Below are 22,091 nucleotides of genomic sequence, written 5' to 3'. Positions count from 1 at the left end.
TCTGAATTTCATTAAGCAGATGATTTTTTAATACTGTATCAATTGTGGACTTCAGGTTTGTGCTCAGCCATATCCCTTAGATTAATTAGGTTTGTTTGTTCATGCTACAAGGACTTTGCAAAATTCTGGAAAAAGAATGGGTAAAACTGGAGGACATTCACTCAGCTGTTAAGCTGTCAGTCTATCATAACTTGAATATTGATTTTGGGGGGGCTGGTGACATTCCCTAGGTGTACATGTCAAGTTTGTTGACAGCAAATTCTATACTTAATTGAATGTGATGTCTGTATGTGAAGTGATGAAGTATGTCAGTGATGTATATGTTCTTCCTCCTCTTCCCTCCAGCACTTTCCAATATATTCAATGGCTTGTTATGATATTCCAGACTGTTTTGACAAAACTGCCTTCATTTTATTTCTTTTTCTCATAAATCGAAAAGCTGGGTCTGATCTCATGTCAATTTAGCACAGGTACATCTTAACTGGAATGTGAGACAACAAACAAATTTTACCCTTTTAAACATTCATTTACTCCTCCTGAGTGTTTATGGAAGGGATAAATATGAACTAATAGGTAGCAATTCACATTATAGCTTTAGGCAGTCTTAATAAAGGCTTTTCATATTCTGCAGTCCATTCACTGTGAAATTAATAATCATAGCCCTCTCTTACTCAGTGCACCAATATTAAGCTAACTAAACAAAATATGTTCAAATCTAAGGTGTCTTAAAATTTATAAGAAATACATTCTTTCTTCAGTATTTCTAAACCACAGATAATCGTCTTAGTACCCATAGAATACTTATGAAACCTACAACAGATACAAAAAGCAAAGTAATAATATCTGGTAGAGCAAATTCTCAGCTACAAAACACTGTTTTTCAACATAGTCACCACCATTAGCTATGTATTTTCACCAGCAATGAACAAGAGCCTGCATGCCACACTCAGAAACATCTGCACAAGAGCAGATGACCTCCCATCACTGTCATCACAGCTGAAATGTACTGCTCTGTGCTCACATCCACTGTTTAGTCTCTGTGAATGTTCAGAAAGCACTGATGAATGTCAATGTATGCAATTTTATCCTGTATGGAGGAATTCAGTTACATACTTTTACTTCATACACACTCCCATGTCAGATGCTATTTTGCCAGACTGCCCCTCTGCAGCTACAAGTCACACAGCCGCAAATTATAGGAGAACATTGGAGAGATGGTTCAGGCTATACCATCAGCATCCACCTCTGACAACATGGGCCAACATAATAAATTAAGAGGCACTACTTCTGAAGCAGCCCTCATAGGCAGATTTGGGAATTCAAAGTAGGAAATCATATTTATCTGGAGATCCAGTAGGCAGGTAGAAAGCATTTGTTTGGACACTACTTCACACCACTTCATGAGCCAGGGAAGAATATCCATTCTAAAAGAGATGTGGCAGACCCACATACAATGGCAACTAACTGATCAACTGAGAGTAATGGAGGTTAAAAAAAAAAACAAAAAAACAACAACACAAAAGTTTCCAACAGGCTGTGCATTGAAGAGACTACTGCATTTGTACTGAATCCACAAGACACTCTTGCCTATAGGTAACAGGAGTCTGCTTCCAGCATGTCAGGTACAAAGAGAAGTCAGAAATACTGATAAGTATAGTTAGGAAATGGAAGAGAATAAGATAACTTCTTTAATTTAACAGTAGAATTACATAAGGTAATGGATACCAGCTTAACAACATGAACTTTTGATCTGTGAAAAAAGTTTACTCTCTAGCAGCAATTAACACATCCTTGAGAGTCTTAAAATTTTGTAAATATATCCAAATGGAGAAGGATTTTTTTTGGAAACCAGGGAAGAGCCAACCTGTTGCTGCACCTAGCCAAAATGTTCATTAACAAGAATCTGACTTTTGAACCCCTGCAAAGCTAGCTATCACCATGTTGTTCAATGACTCCTTTCAAATTTAGATCTTTCAGGAAAGAAAGTTTTAGTCAGATCCTTTAAAATAAAATGCTTTCCTTTCTATGTCTCTATCTACACTAAAGTATTAGAACTGTTAACCAAGCTCTTCATAAACATGTGAATTTACCTTTCTGTGGGGAAAAAGAAAAAAAGGAAAAAAGAAAAAAAGGAAAAAAGGAAAAAAGGAAAAAAGGAAAAAAGGAAAAAAGGAAAAAAGAAAAAAGAAAAAAAGGAAAAAAGAGAAAAAGAGAAAAAGAAAAAGGAAAATATTTAATACAGTGAAAATAAAAAGACATCAAGAAAACCATAACTTATCATACATTTGTTGGTTGAATCTGACAGACAATAACACTGGTTCTAAATTTCAGTGACGGAGGCTTTGCCAACTCTCTGAAGAAAAAAGGCTGTATAAAAGAAAGGAGGAGATAGTGATTTTACTAAGTTTTGTATTAGGAATCCAAATAAGCTTTTGAAAATCTTTCTGCCTTAAAGACAGTTTGACATTTAAAAATTGAAGTCCTTTACAAAGTCACATCTTTTCTGATGTGTTTAAGTACTTTATGTGTTCAGTAAATGTCATAATGCCATTAATTCTCTTTGCAGAGACAAGCAATTTTATTCTGTTATCAAGGTGTATTGCAACTAGTAGAGTGTTGGTCTGAACAGTGAAAGTCTGAAGTGGGATTGTCTGAAAAGACAGGTACTGAAAATTAGTCACTGGTAGTTGGGATTCAGTGAATGTTGGCACCTCAAGCGCTTCAGCAGATAAAAACAAAATTTTCATGTTAGCTAAGTGTATAGTTTTCTTTTTTAATAAGTCAGTGCCATTTAGAAATATGTATTTTGTGAGTGAAAAGTACCCTTTTTCTCCTAATAATTGTACATGAAAATTTTTATGTCATCACACTTGCTTTTTCACATGACTTGACCCAGGAGGTTGCTAAGCAACCTTCTCCAACCCACAGAAAGCACAGGCAGCCTTAGCAGAAGATACATGTGGGACACCCTAATACTAAGAAAAAATTAAATGAGTATTCTATGAGCTTGCACTGTTTTTTACAACCCTTTTAACCAAACATCAGGAATTTACTCTTACTAAACCAAGAGCCATTTGAGAAATTGTTGCAGCCACATTTTTTCAACTTCTGGGAAAGTAAATGAGTAAATAATACTTCATACCTTTGTACTGAGCTACTGTAGTCTTGAAATATTTGTGTTCTGGGTTGTTAGGGTATTTAGAGAGGTTTTGCACATTAAGGAACGACTAAGTGAGGGAGTGGTTAGATGCTGTCTCTAGCATGATAAGTGAAAAAATGTGAACAGACCAGGAGACAGCCTGTGCTGACTTGGGGACAGCTAGCACTTGGGTACCTGTGTCATTAGAGCTGCCTGGACAAGGAGACGTTGTCCACAGGCAACATATCTCCCAGAGCATGAGGCAGCTTGGCACACATCTTCTACTTACAGACATCCTCCAAAAAGAGTTTCTCTTTTGCAGTGCAGTTCAATGGGATTTGGTATGGGACAAAGTTAGTCTAAGACCCCATTTTAACATCTGTTCAGGTCTGTTTGTGAGCTCTTTGTATTATATGGTGCATCAGCAGGCCACTGTGGGGACAACCTGCATAGACGGTATGCAAGTTTGGATGGTGAGTTTCCTCGCATTCCATTAACACTTAAGTTGTTGGACACTAAAAAGGAGAACCTTGGAGGTAATGGATTGGTTTGCAGTTATACAATAGTTTAAAGGTAAAAAACAGTGGAAACACAATGCATCTGACATACAGTGAATGACAGACAAATCAGAATTTGTAGAGGCCATCCTACATTGGAGATATTTGAAATTTTGCTGTTTTTTGATTTTATCATGTACAGAGGAACACAGGAGTTTATGCTTTTATTGTGTGTATACAAGATTACATAGTGAACTTGTCCTCTTAAAAGAAGAAACCAATCCACCCCAAATTATTCTGACAATAGGATCAAAACCATAATTACATGCTGTAAGTATTAGTGTCCTAGACAATCTTTGAGATCCGCTACTCATATGTTTCTATTACTAAAAACAAAAACAAATAAACAAAACAAAACAAACAAAAAAAAACACAACCATATTTATTCAGTAGACAAACATTTCTGGAAACTAGAACACAAAGAGAACAGGTGACACATTATTCTACATTAGCTGCAGTAAGTGACAAAGATGAGAGCTGCCACCTGTAAGTGCCTTCTGTTACCTCCCTCTCCAAGTATACACACTTCTTGTGTATACTTCAGTGCTTTGGCCACAACACCCTCAGTCAGTGCTCTGCCTGACATAACCTAAGAACTGGTCATTCTTCTTAAGAAGGTTTATTCCCTTTCTTCTCATTGCATAAATTATTGGGGTGAACTAATTTGCCAAAGTTCACAAAAGGGGATCAGTAACAGAAGAAAAACAACTTCTTCCCCCCTTCTGTGCCCAAATCCAATACCCCAGCCTCCTACTCACAAAGCATAACTTGTTCTCATGGTATCAGTACAGCACAAGGAGAAATCACCTGGAGGCATACACAGAGGCTTGTTTATAATAACCAGGGACCAGGTGGCAGGCAGCTAAACCATCTCTGTACACAGAAACCTTAAAGATAAGAGTGAACAGAAACCTCATATCTGTTCTCAAGGCCACTTGACTCTTAAGAGGTTTAATTTTGCAGATTATCAAGCTGGTGTCTTGTGAGCTGGGGTCACATCAGCTTAGCTCCCAGCAGTGTGGTAAATCAGATCCTGGCCATGTAACTGCAATATAAGTGCTCATTTGGAAGAAAAATCTATGCTTAGGAATCTGTCACAGTGAAGAAAACATTGCAAAAGGAAACTCACAGAGTGGTGCCTGTGAGAACTGACAGTTCAGCTGCAACAAAAGTAGATCTAGGAGTGAAGTACACAAGTCCTCCATTCATCTCCCTGAGTGATAACTCTAAAACCTATTTTGCCACCGGTATGTGTTATTTCACTGCTGAGTAGAGAATGAAAGAAGAAAGGATGATAACACCTTAATAATCAGCAACTTGTTTCTCCCCATAAGAGGCAGAGACTGAATTTCAAGCAGAGTTTTTAAAAATGCTTTCATTTTGTTGAGTAAAACCCTGACTTCACTGAAATCAATAGTATTTTTGTCACTAAATTTGTATGAGCCAAGATCCCATCCAGAACCTGCCTAGTTTAATCTCCACTAAGAGCACCAGGATATGTATTTTCAAGAGCTTAATCTCAATTTTTTTTCTCCAGAAAATATAGCACTTTTTTACAGTTTTAAATAATAACTGTTTAAGTAATTTTTAATTAATTAAAATAATTAATTTATTAAATTTAATTTATTAACCTTCAGAAAATCTAGGAAAAAATAGTTCACATAATAGTTCTATTTGATAACAGTCTTTTGACATTTGGATTTTTAATGCATTGGATTAGATGCAAAACTACTAGGATAAATATCTAAAACTATCAGTAAATTCAGTAACAAAGATTTGTACCCAGGATTTTGACTTTTAAATCATAGAATCATGAACTCTCAGTAGCTTTATACAGGAACTAAAGATTAGAATTTCTTACTTGGTAGAGCTGTACATCTACAGGCCATTGTCGAGTTGCTAGTCTGGAATTTATTGCAGTAAAGCTGATCTTCACTGGTCATCAAATGAAGTAAATAAACATCAGGGTTTCTGGCATGCAAGGCAGTGGCTACAATTAAAGAAAGCAGTAACATCAACAAATAATCATAAGTAATGTTCATAAACCTTTTAGGAAAGTTCTGCTATGCAAAGAATAACTGGTATTAGAAACAGACCCCTTATCTCTGGAAAACACATTTGTTAGGCTTATAAACAAGATATAAATTATGTATACTCTTGCTGCTGTGACAAAATACAACAAATACATTAAAAAAACACATTTCATTAAATTTTTTAAAAATTGCCTTTTTAACTCATGAGGAGATGTTTATTTCAAGAGTTTATTTTTTCTAACTTTCTTTTATCTTTATATGGAAAAGTTATTGTCAACTTTCAGAGAAAGAAATTTACCACTAATGCTGTGAAAAAGAGAAAATAATGACTCAGCCAACAGAAAGAATATTTTGTCTTCAGTATAGAAGATTAATGTCCCTGTCCCCTGGCCATTTTATGTGTTAGAGCAGCAAATTACAATGGCAGTCACCAAAAAATGCGCTCACAAATTCGGAAGAAGTACTTCTTAATGGTTTTCTCAGAGATGTTTCATTCTTCATGAATTCACTAGATGGCTGAAAGCTGTATTCCCTCAAAATATTTGTGGTTTCCTCATTGCTGCTGTAGCCTTTGCCTTCATCAATACCTTCCTGTGTCTGTCCAGGTTTCTATGACAGTAGTAGCCAGGTAGCATCATATTTTATGTTTGTTTTTCTTTTTTATTTAGGTTGATCTTTCTGTGTTTTTTCCATTCATCACTACCTGTTCTGTACCACTTCCTTCTACATCAGACAAAAATTTCCCCTCTGCTCATACCCAATAACTTCAGTTTTTAGGCAAAGAAGGATTTATGAGGAACAAGACAAGAGATGATTCTAGCAGGCTATACGTCAGACAGAACAGATACCTTAGAAAATATTGCTATTAATAGGTCTTGACTATAAATGTGTCTAATTTCGGAGAAAAGAAGGCAGGAAGGGTTTTTTCACGTTAGGTCAATTAAGAAATTAATTTAGCGGTCAGCTGGGCAAATTACTTTGAGTGAGCTACTTTATGAAAGGCCGGAGTTTGTTGGGGATTAGTGGACTATTAGTTTATAGAAAAGTATAGTACTCAGTTTCAACATGCTTTTAAAATCTTTTCATAGACTCATAGAATAGTTTAGGTTGGAAGAGATCTTGAAGGTCATCAAGTCCCACATCCTGGGGCCCCATCCAACCTGGCCTTGACACTTCAGAGAAAAGAGCATCCGCAGCCTCCCTGGGCATAGTGTTCCAGTCCCTCACCACTCCCTGAGTAAAGAATTTCTTCTGAATATCTAACTTAAATCTTCCCCCTTTCAATTTAAAGCCATTTTGCGATGTATTCATTATGGTAAATAATAATAATAATGAATAATAATAATAATAAAGAAAATATGTAATATGCACAATTTTAAGCCTACGACATAATTAGTAATTTTTTATTTTTATAATTCACAATGACCAATAAAATATCCAAGTTCTTATATAATAATTAAATTATAAATGCTGACATGTATTAAGAAGAAACATGCTCGAAAACAAAACAAAACAACAGAACACCACCAAATAGTTTTGAGTGACATAACAGAGTAGGTGATAGCAAAATGTGTACTTTTTGGCGGAACAGATTTTTGAGAGCCTATCAGGATAGCAATGGTTTGCAGTGGTACAGGCATTTCTACCTCTTCTTCCCAATCAAATGATTCATACCTGTGCATTCAAGAAGAGCACAGAGTCCTATCATCTGATCTCTTTTCCACTCAGAAAATGCAGAAAAATTTCTAGCCTGCTTAGGATTCTGACAGTACTTGTAGTTTTAACCTACATAAATATTGAGCATTGCTCCACCACAGGTGAAGAACTCTGCATTTACCTTTTCTGAACTTCATACCACTTATGTGTGTGCAGTCAAACTGGATCCATGTGCCAGGTCTCACCTCCCTCAAGAGAGTTATCAGCACCTCCCAGCCTGGTAACATCAGCAGACTTGCTAAGGATGTTTTCAACTCCTGCATCTAGATCATTGAAAAAATGTTGAACAGAACTGGCCCTAGAATCAAGCCCTGGGGAACACTGCTAGTTCCCAGCTGCTAGCTAGGTGTAGCGCCATTCACTACCACCCTTTGAGACAGTTCTTCACCCAGAAGAGCATGAATATTATTACTACTTGAAAGATTTGCCTAGCAGGGACGAATAGTGCTACTGTGAGGGAAAGTAAAAAAGGAGCCATATTTCTAGCTATTTGCTAGAATTAATCAACATTAACAAATTATTTCAATTCTCAGACCTAAGATAAGGATCACAATCCACAAAGTATAATATATGTCATGTAAGTAGGATTTTCTCTGATTTCATATTTCAACCTAGAGGTATGCTGTTTTACATTTTATCCTAACTCTTATGTATCTTAATAACCAGTGACAATATTTCTGTTATCCGGATATTTTCAATAATATATGAATTACTACTCTAAGTTACCTTTCTTCAAAGAACAGCTGGAATAATTGAATTCCATGAGCAAAGAGCAAGACAATGATTCTTGATAATTTGCTCAATAAAAGAATCTGGCATGAAAATTCAGATTTGACTTTTGTAATTACTTTTAGAAAGTAAGTTAACTTCCGCTAGCAATATTTCCCTAGTCTACAGTGGGTTTAATCTACATTTTATCTTCATCCAAGCAGTACTGCATAACTGAGTGCAAATAAATTACTATGTTCTGTAGAAAAATAATACTTTGTGTTGTATTTATAGCTTTGTAAAAGTTCTGCAACATAAAACTGGAAGTTAAAATTATGCTTTAGTGGTTGTAGGTTGTCCATTGCTTCATTAAGTCTCTTATGTGAAAAAGCATACCAGTGTGTATGTTACCCTCTCATCACTTTGTTGATTTTGTGGCTGAAAATAATGGAACATACTGAAGATGAGAACTGATCCAATTCACTGAAGAAAGTTGGGGCGGGGGGACTGGGATTTGCCCAGATAGTAACTTGACTGTATGATAATTTTTCCTTATTTGGATGTTCATGCATATATCTATTCAGTTTCCCTTTTTCAAAAGAAAAATGACAAGCCATATTTGGAAACTGAGGAGCAATAGTAGTAACACTGCATTGTTTTATAAAACCTTTACATCTATCTCTCCTTGCTTGAGGTTTCAGCAACAGCAACAGACATCTGCTAGGTTCTTACTAATTCAGAAATCATATTTTCCTAGAAATATGAACTTCTTTTTTTTGAGCGCAACATAAATATGTCTCTGCCTTTTTTCATGCATCATGTCACAAAATAATCTAGATTTAACATTTTTTTAATACGTTTCCCCAAAGACTCCATAGTCACAGGCAACTTACACAAATAATTTCACTAAAGTTATCAGTTCACATTCACCTACTTTTGTTTTCTTAGAGTTGATTTCTAATCACTGTATTATTTCAGCCTTTTTCTGTGTTGAAAATTCATCGCTATGTTCCCAGTTTAGCTTCAGGGTTTTTTTCTTTTTCAGATTTTTACCTCTTTGAATTCTCACACTAGTAAATTAGTCTTCTTTTGAAATGCTTATAAACAAATACACTGCTTGAAAAATGTGGTTTTTTTTATTTACTTATTCTGTTGATTACCAGTGGCTCTGATATTAAATGCCATATTCTTCAGATGTGAATATTTGATTTGCTTAAATAGAAGAAACTACAGACTTAACACTAAGTCCTTTTGACACTTCACAGCTACCCTCACATTTTTCAGAATATGTTAAAGACACAGAAAAGAACAATGAAGACAAAACTAATTATAGATCTCCAGCAGAACTCTGAAGGTAATTTAAAAATGAAATAAACATTTCACTACATCATAGTTACACTTCAGAAATTCCACTTGGATATGATTTCTCAATAAAATACTGACAGATATCCAGAGTGGGAAACACTGGGAAAGTATGGGTGTGTCACTTACTTGGAAAACAGCCCCAAGGTTAAAAAAAATGACACAGAATATAAACCAATTAGATGATGTCCAAAGTTAAAATAGAAATAGGGAATAGGAGAAGGTTAAAACATAAAAGTGAGCTATTAGGCTTAAAAATATTAGTTTTATTATTACTTATTTTCAACAGAAAGTATTCTGTGAGACAAAGGTTCTGAACTAGGTTGATGTGTTGTTCAGTTTATTACCAAAAGAAATAGCATATATATTATATATATATACACACATATATATACATAACTTGTCTGTGCAAAGAGTCTATTTATACAGGCTTCTGAAATTTATCCATTAGCTTTCCCAAAGCATTTAATAGTTCTCTCATTTAAAAAATAGACCTCTTCATGTATGGCTTTAATGCCTTTTTGGTCTGATCAAGCTAGCAGATAATTAGCTGCAGAAATGCTAAGCATATTACCTGCATGAGCTGTTCTTAGATGTCAAATTTCCTGAATCTTTATATTCTTGGTTTGTTGACCTTCTTAACATGCAGCTTTTTCTACTTACCATCAATTACGGGCTTATTTGGAAAAGACTATGTTATGCCTTGGTGATGCCTTTAAATAGAAACATCTAAGTAAACTGAATGCCACTGAATATTCAGTTGTTTGCTATGTGCTCTTTTATATATTTATGACATTTGTGTTCTGTAGCAGAACCTTGAAATTCAACCTTCCAATTTCCAATAAGCTGTAATATCAAAATCATTAACATTTTACACTATCCTGAGGACACAAAAGGAAAATTTCCCACAATTCTGACCAAGGAGGAAATGTAATACTCATCTAGAAAGGTCAAAATAGGAAAGACATTTGACATCTTTCACTGAAAAAATTTCATTCTATTCATTTTGTTATTTCTTTTATTTTCAGTCTTATGAGGGAACAATAATAATAACTATGCATTCTGTCCAAAAATTATATGCAACAGGCGCAAGGGAAGAATATGTTCCTCCACTTCTATACGTTACACATTTAGACTTTGCTCATATATGGTCACCTTTACCGTTCTCAGCATCCTCTGTTATTCCGGAAGTCTGCAGACTATGCAGCATCAGAAAATGTTTTGGTAAAATCAGTCCATGTGTTTGCAATATCACAGATTGGGACATTTCTACAAATATTGTTATCCTAGGATATTACATATAAAATATCCTTTGGCTTTGACTCTACTAGGTTTTGAATGCACCAAACTGACATCCACACAATCTGTACACAATAAAAAGCAGGTTTGAAACTGAGTCTCAATTTTCCATTTCTGTATATGTTTTCAACACACAAAACACCTAGATTTTTTAGACCAAGATTTGATGCTTGGTTTCATTTTTTCCATTCCTTTATGTCTTTATTGAGGTTAACAGCAAAAGTGGGGAAGAGAAGCAGTTTTCACCAGAGAAAGAAGAAAAAAGAAAAAGGAAAGGAAAGGAAAAAAGTCTTTCTCCATAATCAGATATTCTCCTTTTCTTTCTTCTCTGTAGGGATGCTCAAACAGTTAAGAGGGCACCCGCTGTTCACCAGACTAGAAACATTTGTACTGCCAAAGTAAGTATTTTGTGTAAAACTGAATGGATCATGAGCGACACCCAATGGCCACTGCATTTGCCATAGTGCTTCGTTTACTAAAGCCGCATTTTCCTACCCTTGCAGTCAGTAAGGATTCTGCATGAAACAAGCAACTCTTAAGCCATTCCGGGTTAATGGGGTTATGCCAAATTTTATTTTATTTTTTATTTCTTTTACTAATTTATTTCATTATTATGAGCAGCATGTAGTGTGTGATGTTGGCAAATATCAGTTTTATATAGGTTTAACACATGCTTTAATTAGATAATACTGAAATTAACATACAGAGCCAATAGGATTGGAAAATGAAGGCAATGAATAAAATAAAAATGGCTTCTTGGTATTACACTGTGAAAGCCTTTAAGGAGGGTTTAAGTGTAACACAATTATTATTATGTGAAATTTAATTAATATCACAGTAATATCATAGTAATTGATTAGCTAAACATTTATAAACACATTTCTTTTCTTAAGCAAATAAGCATTCTGTATGGTTGCCCATCTTCTTAAACCCTGATCTTACCCATGAATCCACACAAATGGATGGCAGAACTTTCAAGATAGAGGGTATGTCTCTAGGTTTGAGGACAGGATAGCTGAAATAAAAGGAAAAGTAAAAGGATCTATATTTATTTTTTGCACTTTTTATTTCATTCATAATAATCATAGATGGTATATGATGGAAGGGATAATTACCAGTTCCCAGACTAGTCCTTACTGGGATTGTTACCTGACTGTGTGGGTAACGGGAGTTTCACTAAAAATAGGAGAAAACAGTCAACTTATTTTGTTAAAAATGAACTTAATCCCTCCTCCACAATAGAACTAGTGAGGTGAGTATACAAAGACATACACACATAACCATAGCTTTTTTTGCATTGGATCATTTGTTATCCAAAGAATAAAAAAATATACTGTTCGAATTGATGGAAAGCATTTATGGAATCACTGCTATCATTTGCAATTAGCTGGCTTGGTATTGACAGTGAGGCATAAAAATTAACTGAAAACCCAGTGCTGAAAAGCAGGACCAAAACTTTGAAATGAAGGTGAAAAAACCTTGACTTCACTACTAAAGCAATCAAAATTGTAGAGCAGGTGGCCTAATCCTGAGATAAATGAGGCTTTCTAAAAAATATAGATGCATTTTATAATTAAAAAGAAACAAACATCTTTTTCTTCTAGCTGTAACTTTGTTAACAAGCTGATACAAAGGAGAATTTTCCAATAGCTTTTCTAACATTTTCCTACTAATATTTCTTTCCAGTGGGATTTTTGAATTCAACTGCAGTCTAGTTTGATGTTGTTGTTGTTTAGAACAGAGAGTATTACCCCTGACTAAATGAAGCACTGCCTATTTCAAAAGAACAGCATTGAAAAATGGCAATACTACAGTGTGCCTTTTACTCTCCAACTAAGTCACTTTTGGAGGCACCACTGCATTCTCTCATGTACATTCTAACATTCCTAAAAGACAGAGCTGGGTATTTTTCTATTTCTTCTGCTTAAAAGAGGAACCGTTGATAGAGGAAGATAGACTGGGAAAATAATTTGCTAGAGCTTAGGATCTATTACTGTTCAAGAGGTGGTACAAGAAGAATTTTAAGGCACAAGTATAAAATTAAAGCTCTATATGGCTTCTTAAAAAAAAAAAAAAAAAAGAAAAAAAAGAAAAAGAAAAAACTTCTAACAGGCTATAAATCTCTTTTAAATATATATGTATATATATATAAAAGTACTTTCTATTAAAAAGCTTGTTGCCTCCTTAATTAAAATAAAATTTTTAAAAAATAATAAATTGATGATGTTTCATTTTGAAGGAGACATCGTCCTCCAAGAATTCTCTCCACTGACCTTCTACCTGCCAAGGATGTCCTGATTAGCACTTCCCGCTGGGAAGCATTTCTGCTAGACCAACACTCTGCTTTATCAGTTCCTTTGTAGCTTAGAGAAACAGCATCTGCGACCTTTCAAAGCTTCCTTGACCTTATATCACATTTTTCCATGCCTGAGAAATATGATCACTTCTTCCAAAAGAATATTCGACAAGTACAGTCTGTCACCCCAGAAACGCTGCTGTCCCAGTTTTTACTGGAAAATAAAAATCTAATAGCTAGCTGGTACTCAATGTAAACAAGGCATTTTCCCACTGCAAGTTTCTTCTGCACAAAGTTTACATTTCAGTTCATTACCTTTGCACAATATACAAACACGTGGGCAACAATGAATGTGGCTCAACATGACCTCTTAAGGGAAAGAAAAATGTAAAAGCAATAATAAGCAAACAAGCAAACCCACCCCTCCACACACACATACACACATACACACATACAACAGCCAAACCATCAAATAAACACAACATCCACACTATCATTCAGGATGAGTGAAACTTTTAAATCTTCCTCTCCATGTTCCAGCAGATGAATATTGCTATAGAATGTTACTTCAATAGTGTATTTTTGCATAGTTATAATAAATTTAGTAAGGTTGTTAAAGAAAGAAAAGCAAAAATGAAAATGCACAGTCAGTCCTTCAAAACAATGAGTTGCTCATTAAGGGACAAGATTTAATAATAATTAGAGTAAAATAAATTTTAAATGGAAATTTTACAGACGGCTTGTTTTATATCAAAACCATGAACATTTGCACATACATTTTTATTTGTTCCATAACCATTATAAATATAATACTAGGAATAGTATTCCTTTGCACAGATTCTTCCTGTGCCTTGGATGAGTACATGATTAACTTCCAAACTTATTGGCTTACTGCAATGAGTACCATTCCCTGGCAGTTTTATGTGAAGAATGTACTAAATGACTTTCCAGGCTAGGAACCCAGTCCCCAAAAGGTAGCTACAGAGACTTAACATTTTGGATAACATGTATGTCCTTATTAGAGCAGATAGTTCTTCCTCTCCTGGCCTCTTCTTGAGGCATATTCCCTGGCCCATTTCATCCATACTCTCTAGGTAAACTTGATTAAAAATTGTTTTTACAGCTGTACATCTTAATGTAAACAGTGTTACTGCACAAAGTGTTAAAGAAGCATTCAATGTTTGTAGTTACTGTAGCTTTTATTACATGATAGCTGAGATAAAAAAGAAAATGCAGGAATAATGACTCACCTTCCAAATATAACAGTCCTCATGCCCATGTGGCAGGGCATGTAGAATTGAGGTTTCTGAGTACCCACTGCCTGATCAGTGACGGTGTAAAGGAAGAACCTCAGGAGCTCAAGGTTGTATTTTTTTTCAGATCTATCCCAGAAAAACAGTAGGCCAACATTGCTGGGCTTTCATTAAATGTCATAAGTCAGAAAAAGGAAATATTTTAGAATAAACTGGAAGAGAGAAATACAGTATTCTTCATGGAATATTAACTTATTTAAGAATTCCAAAATTTTCTTTCTGCTTAAGGCAAACCCTGAAATTATTATTTATATTTTTAATTTGGTTTCCTGTAGGTTGCTTTGCATTGTCACATTGTGATTCAGCTGAGCTCAAGACCATGGTGTTGAATAAACCTTCCAAGCAAGCTTAAGAAATATTATGTCTTTGCTCCAGCTGAAAAGGTTGCTGTATTAAAACCACTGATGTGTGTGAACTAAACCTTCCTTCAGTGTAGGTATTAGAATAAAACACTGAAGGTCATAAAAACAGGCCCCAAAAAAACACAGAAACCTGCTCTAGCATTAAAAGTAGTTTCAATACAATAAAGGCAATTATACTTTTTTAAGTCTTATCATTACTGTATTTATATAGAAAATATCCTAAAATGTGTCATAAAAACCCTTATGCTTCAGCATCTATACCAGCCAGTTAAAGGAAAAATCTTCTTGAATATTGTTGGTACATAATAAAAGAAAAAAATCTATTACAGTAGAACAAGAAATTTAGATACACAAAATTAGGCACCAACAGACTGAGCAGAAATAAAGAATTAAGATATCTTATTCTTAGTACTACACCAGATAAGAATTTTACCTAGTATACTGATATAAAAATACACTTATAGAGTACTTCGGATACAAATAAAATGTCTAATACATATAACAAGTGTAGATGCTGCACAGTGTCATACTTACTTTCCAGTAGAAACAACAACATATAGCAGTTCCATTGCTTTAGTGGTAGCAAAGGGAATCATTCAGAGTTAAACAAAATAACTCAAAATATAGTAACTCTCATAACAACAGTTTCAAAAACTTTGATTATTATTTTGTGTGTTCTATATTTCCACTTCTAAATTTGTTTAATTTTCTGGAAAAAAGTAAAAATAAGGGGAAAAAAAGGAAAAGAAAAAAAGCCCATCCACCGTAATTATAAACAAGATAAGTGTCTTGGAACTGCAATGCAGAGTGGATTTCTGTGCTTCATTTTCTTAGCTTTTTATCTAGTGAAATTAAAGAAAGAATTTTGTGTTTCCACTGACAATGAGGAAATCTGGCCAGGACTGCCCTCTAAAGAAATCTGTTGCTGATTTCAAAGAGGGACAATTTGATTCACCCCTTAGTATTCCAAGTTACAAGGAGCTTCTCTCTGCATATTTACACAAAATAAATTTAAAAAAAATAAAAATAGAAAAGCAACATGTTTTAGTTTTCTGAAGGAAGCCGTGCCTTCTGGAGAACTTTCTTGCATCCACAGGAAATTTAAAAAATTAAAATGAGGATTTATTATCAACAGCACAATCCATTCCAGGCTGTTACCTGCATGGTGGGAAAGCACAGGTTTAAGGAAGCTCAACGTGTTACTTAGAGCACCTGTTTATTGCACATAGGTTAATCTGCTCAGGTTCATCTTTGAATAATCAGGGACATCATGTTTGTTCAGCCAGTGCTATAATTTGTAGCAGATGAAATAACAATATACTTAAGAAATAATGAAAGAGAGGGAAAAAAAAAAAAAAAAAAGAAAAGAAAAGAAAAGAAAAGAAAAAGAAAATAAAAAAAAAAAAGAAGAAGAAAATGATGATAGAATGATTTGCATGACTACTTTGCTTGTTATGAACATTAGGCTTCTGCCCTCTGGAATCGTTACGGTAGTGTTAGATTCTTTTTCTTTCAGGCATGATTGAATTTAAAATGCAACCTGAATTCTAATCTCCATTCTCAGGTATTCTGGGCTCTGTTCTATGTCCCAGAGGGATGGAGAGGAGAAGCACACCCTTGAAGTGTTTGCTTCCCAGTTGCCAGCTGAGATTCACCAGGTTCACCTGCCTCCTACTACATACCATAGATGTTCACTTTAATTTTTATGTCAGTTGGGACACTCATGACCCTAACAATCATTTTAGAAGGATACCAGAATGGCCAGGCTGCTCATAGCTGTTCCAGCTTAATCTCTTTCCTTCAGGCAGGATAGGAGTAAGTTCTGGGAAAAGCATCTGGCTTCCCTTTTCAAGAATTTCCTTTCAAAGGTTTCAAACCACTGTTCCTGCTGATGTTGCAGTCTTTTTATAGTACAACAGCAACTGAAAGGAACCAAAAATAGTGGATTTTGTGTTTTTCCACAATGGTGCAAACAGCTGAGCCAAAGTGAAGTGCTATTATTTGCAGATAATGTGAAACCTGTAATTTAACCAAGCTTATGCACCTTTAAAATACCTTTTTTTTTCTTTTTTTTTTTTTTAGTTTTCCAATATACTTTCAGTTAAATATTAATCTGGTAGAAAAGGTAACGTGTACCATAAAATGAAGCATAAAAAAGAATGCTATCATCAACTGTGAGTGAGTAAAACTAAAGTTTGTGCCAGGGAGTTTAATAGCAGTACTGTGGTCACAGAAGCTTAGTGTTTAAAAATTAATTTCTAGTTTGAAGCTGTTACTGGCAGTGCCAAGAGCATACAAAGTACATTTTTTTCATCTCTAGTGATAGTTTCAGTGAAGAAAATTCAGGAGAAAGACAATGAAGTATGTCCAGTTTCTAAAATAGATCTGGGAAATATTTAAAATCTCCAGGCTGTGAAAAATAGTTTTCCACAAAAGAGGAGCTAAAGGGCAAATTAGAGAAATATCTCATCTCCACATTTTACAAGGCTATAAAATTGTCTGCTTCACAAAGGATGGTCTACTATTAATTTGATAAAAAGCTGGTCAGATGTAATTCAGGTTTCTCTAAAATAGATATTTAGGGAACATCTTCTACTCCCTCTGTTCCTTCTTGAAAGGAAAAAGATGTTTATCAGACCATTGACTTAAACCAGAAACAAATATTACACCACTTCTCATGCTGCAAATGGAAAGCGAAACATTTGCAATTTCAGTAACTGAGCTGTAAATATATTCCTGGAGCTACTCACAAGCATAGCAGAAAGACTTTATTGTACCCATCAAAGATGTCACCATGTACACCAGTATCAAACAATTCGTACTTTCATCTGTGAACTGAAAATTCCTGAACCACTCCAAGCACTCCTGACCAGCAGCCCTAATTTCTTAAGAGGTGCTGAGAATGTTTTATCTAGACAAACACTATTACACTATTCTTCTTCCAGTACCTCAGTGAATGGAAGTGATAATCTAATGAGAGAGGAGTACGCACTGCAGGAGCACAGAGAGCAGGCAAGCACCAAAATGTGAAAGCCAAACCTGTTCTAAAGATCTGCTTTTGATGGTTAATAACATTCCTTCAGCTTCAGAAGTGGATAAAGAATTTTTTCTTTTGCAGCAATTGAGGAGATTATTCATAGGAAATAATTTCCGTTATGAATTTTGTTCAGTAAACAAAGATTTATTTCTGTGAAAGTGTTTGCTGTTTAGACCTACTTGATAAATAGCCAAATTCCTCTGAAACATTTTGTGGACTCAGATTTTTGTCACCTTCTATTCTGGGCACATCAGTGGTCATCTAGTAGTTAGAGTTTGCTTTAGTCCCCTGATTCACTGGTTGCAAAATGGAAAAATACAAAGACTGAATAATCTTTTCTATTGCAGAAATTATTTGCATGCAAATACATGTCTCCTTATGTACAACGGCTATTCCCCAAGCATCCTTGGAAACAATAACACGTTCACATGAATATTTGTAAATAGCAAGTGAATGGGGGCAGGAATACATTCACAGAAGACATGTTCAGAAATTAATGTTTTTCAACATCTAAACGAACAGGTTTTCATGGATCTGTTTTTCCACTGTATGTACTTCACTTGGTCACTGACTCTTGTGTGAAGCATGAACAAAGTAGGAGTTACACACAGGAGACAAGGCTTAGCCAGGCTCATGTAGTTGCATTTCTTACACATCCCCTTTTCTAAGTAAAAGCTGGAAAAGAGCCATGCCCCAGACAATTGGCTGCAGGGAGAAATGTTTCACATAGCTCTTATGGCATAGTTTGGGATATTAGTTAAGAGCTTAATTCTGAGGCTGATGGAATAGATCAGTTATATTGATAGTGATATTGGTAATGAGCTTTCATCCTTGTAGCTGGCAGCATAACAAGGTCCAGCAGCTGGCAGCTGAAGTCAGACAAATTCAGTCTTTCCATTGGGTACACCATTTTAACTGTGAGGGGAAGTAACTAGAAGGGGTGATATTAATTTCTGTTGGCAATCTAAAAATCAAGGCTGCTTATTTCCTAAAATGTGTGCTTTACTGAAGGTGGAAAGTTGCAGGTGACCTATAGCCTGTGCTCAGAAAAGCAGGAACAGAATGATCACAGTGAGAATGTAGCTGATCACTTATTCAGAAACTTGTTTAAATTAACAGCACTGTTTCTGTCAGCCACTAACGACCATGACTACTGAGGTCGTAACGCCTCTACAGTTGTGACAGGACAGCCTTGAGAGAAAGCAAGGCTTAAAAGGAGATGTGATTTTTCTGAAAAGGTTAAATGAAAAAGGGAAATGGGAATAAGAAGACAAGATTGGGGTCATGGCGGTGATTCTACAAGTTGGAAGGAATGCAAGTTTCTAAGATCCAAGGTAGGAACAGTTATTCTGGGTTTAACTTAATATGTTATTCATTTACATAGTTTGAAAGGAAAAATGAGATCAACACCTGGAACAGAGGGGATTTTACCTAGTATCTGAAGAACAGAAAAAAGCATTAGCTCTAGGCTAGATTTCCCTTACTGTGCATGACTTTAAATGAGCACCCTAGAAAAAACAAAATCTATTCCTGATGGATCTCATGTTAGGTATGTCACAAATAAATAGAACAAGACTGTTTTCTATTCATTGGTTAGAAAACAGCTTCTTTGTCTAAGTTTTAGCAGAGCGACTTTACCAGAAAGGACAAAGCAGGACAAAGAGAAGTGCCAATTTTATTCTACTCTGACTGCATCAAGGTTTAGTACACATGCTGAGGAGAGTGCAGATACTTATTAAAGATGCTGACACTGGAATAAAAAAGTAATTACAGTATTGTGCCTCCCTTTATAACAAACAACTCTACTTCTCTATCTTAGAGGTGACTCAAAACCTCAAATTAGAATTCTCACAGTTTCCCACATAGGCAAACACTGCAGGATTTGAACAAGTAGATATGCTTCCTGCTTATATTGCTTACTGCTAACTATAATTATAGTATTTATGAATTTAAACTCTAATGACAACAAGCACAGTAGCTCTATTTTTCTTGTACTAAAGAAGTCACTTTCAGTTTTTCCATAAGCATTACATTAAAAGTAGGGGGAATACTTAAAGACTTTCGGAGAGACGGATCTTTTATCACCTTGTAACTCAGATATAGGGTTGACTGGAAAAGCTTTCAGGCAAGGCATGGAAACTTCAATGCAAACTGTTAAATAATTGTTAAATCTTTCCCTATTTGTAAAAAAAAAAAAAAAAAAAAAAAAAAAGAATTCAGTGAAATTGTTTGCAGATATTTTTCCTGTCTCAGGATCTGGATGAGCTTTCTGGTGATAAAAGCTAGGAAGTAGTGATTGGCTTCCATCTCTTGTATAAAGAAGAATCCATAATAAATAATATTTTTAGAATCTAATATGGCTTTAATTTTTAATTGTTTTGAAGGACAGCACTGTTTTAGTAACCTCTCATGGCCTTATGAACATGTAAATAAGTGCATGGATATCTCTCTGTGACAGAGAAGATCCAGAAGTGAAGTGATGATTTTAGGCACTCTTGTTCTCTTAAATAGCATCGCTTAAGCCAAGAAAAGAGGCAAGCAATAACATTGTTCTCACATCACAGGCTGATGACCTGCACAACTATCATCACCTCTTTCCAGAACTCTGATGTCATGGGTACCTTATAGAACAAATAAGAACACAGTGTAAAACTTACACAGAAATTATACGGAATGTCGTAACAAATTAAGGACAGATCAGAGTCATGAGACAAGTCTATGTCCAATTTTGGGTTAAGTCAAAGTTGCAGGGTTACATAATCTGGCAGAGAACATTGCATGCTTGTGGTAGTTCAATTTACCTTGCTTTGGATACCTCTGATTACTCTGTGGCATCATTAATAACATCTGCTATTTTAAGTTGGTTTGGCTTTTGCTTTGCTGCTACCTGTGTGAGAGGAATACTCATTTTCTTTTTGCTTTATTTTGTTCTGGTTTTTAAGCATCGTCTCTTATCCACCAGTAACAGTTCAGTAAGGCCTATTACATTTTGACAGTTTGAAACATGAAGCTGTGAAGATAAGGTGCAGCTACAGTGAAAGGGCCATTTTCTAGCAAGAGAACAGCAATATATTCAAATAGAGAAGGGGGAAATACAGTCTACTCCCCGCCATCCCACCCTCTACTCCCCCAGCTTTTCTCTCTAGCATTTGCTTCTGTGATTGTTATCTGCTGTCTAATGAATTTATTCCTTCTTTTCCCTGTCATATTTCACACTGCTGTAAGTCCTGCTCAGCATGCATGAATCTCAGGAACAGCCCCATGCAGCACTAACCTCAACGTGGGACGATTTAATGAGGTACTACCCAAGGTGGTCCTCACAGAGTATTGGGAGGCACAGATTCCGTATATTTTGGCTAGCTGTACACCTTACTGAAAGCATCACTTGACAAGATATATTTCCAATTTGTCTGAGATTATTACTCCAAGGACAGTACAAGTTCACACATTTAACAGTATTCATAAAATATCTCACGTCTCTCTATCTTGTAAGCTTCCCTTATCTCTCGTGCTGCAGGGATATTTAGTTAGTTCTTTGGGGGAGGGAGTGGTTGTTTTGGGTTTATTTATTTATTTGTTTTTATTAACATTATTATTGAGGAATAGAAGTTTAAAAAGTTCTGCAAAAGTTGTTATGTCTCCTTTTGGGAAATGTCTTTGCTCTTTCTTTTCTCAGTTCCTTGCTCCATGCCAGCCCAGGCAGCAAGGGCAGCTGTGGTCAAAGACCTGCCAGGAGAGGGAGGGGGATGCAACCCTTACAGCCCTGCAATGAGGTCCCCTTCTGCAGGAAACAGAGGTATTTTTGCTACCTAGGAGCAGCAATTCCAGGATTACAGCAGCAGACTGCAGCCTACAGTGGAAGTAAAGCACCTCCACACTATGAAGGATGTCTGCTCAGCAATGCCATTACCCTGGTTAATACATTCATGGGTTCTAGCGGGAATACCTCAGCTGGAACATCTTCCATTTGGAACATCCTTTTCCAGTTTAAAGTAAAATCTGATTATACAAGGTCTGAAATGGACATTCTTTAACACTAAGTAGGATCATATTCTATTCTTAAAAGCTTCCAGAAATAAAAACTTTGTGCATAGTATGTGAGAAATAAACAGAGAATAGGATTCTTTTAGAATTGTCTTAGTTACAAGACTCTTATATAAAATTAGAAAGAAATAAAGGTACATTATTTATAAGTATAATTTTCCTACAATTTCTTGGTAGTTTTATAATTCCTCATCTTTATTTTGTACTTTGATAAAATACTTTGCT

This window comes from Coturnix japonica, chromosome 4 (genome assembly GCF_054131305.1).
Source record: "Coturnix japonica strain WE chromosome 4, WE-NBRP24, whole genome shotgun sequence".
Taxonomy (NCBI): Eukaryota; Metazoa; Chordata; class Aves; order Galliformes; family Phasianidae; genus Coturnix; species Coturnix japonica.
Note: the sequence above shows the minus strand (reverse complement) of the source record.